An 807-nucleotide genomic window follows, 5' to 3' on the forward strand; every position below is an offset into this window, starting at 1 on the left:
AGCTGGCTGGCCTAGTCCGTTCGGGCTGTTTGGGCCGAAGGAGCCCGAGACCCAGCTGGCGGGCTCCCCCCTGGGCGGGCCTGCTCTGGAGCCATCGCGACTCTTTCCTGTGCCGCACTCACCGGACCAGTGGAGGAGGCGAGGACGAGGCCTTATCCCTTCTGCACCATGTCCAGGCCGAGATCTAGAAAGATGGAACCAAGGCCAGCGCCTTAGAGTCCCGGTCGCCTTGTTAGAGGAGCAAGCAGCCCTTGGGCTGAACACTAGTCCCCCGATGCCAGAGTGGAAACCGTGCTGACGTCTGCGCTTTGGGTCTGACACGCGCCATCCCCGAGACTCAACAAAAGTCAAACCGTGTGATTAAACCCTAGGTCAGCCTTTTAAAACCCTTCTTTCCTTTAATGAACAACAACAACAAAAATGTTGCCTTCTGATAAGACTTCCTTGCCCCAAGTACTCCGGTTTTAAACCAAGCTACTTTTAACTTGAATTATCCGGATTGAAACATCCAACATCCACGCTGATGAGCCAGTTAACAACTAGACACTGTAAAGAGGTTAACTGCAAGGGCTTACTGCAACGATTGCAAAGAGTTATGATCTAGAATGCCAGGGATTCTGGCTCTGCTTCTGCTTCAAAATAAGGCGCCTCTAAGAGCCAGTGACAGTCTTCACTTCCTTCAACCTCACTTTTAGAAAAAGGAGAGCCGAGAGGGAGTTATGCCCTGGAGCACCTGCAGAATACCCTTGGCTGCAGCTTGTTACCTGGATTGCTCTGGGGAGACCTGAGGAACAGGAGGACTCCCTG

The sequence above is a fragment of the Bos mutus genome, chromosome 1 (genome assembly GCF_027580195.1).
Source record: "Bos mutus isolate GX-2022 chromosome 1, NWIPB_WYAK_1.1, whole genome shotgun sequence".
Classification (NCBI taxonomy): domain Eukaryota; kingdom Metazoa; phylum Chordata; class Mammalia; order Artiodactyla; family Bovidae; genus Bos; species Bos mutus.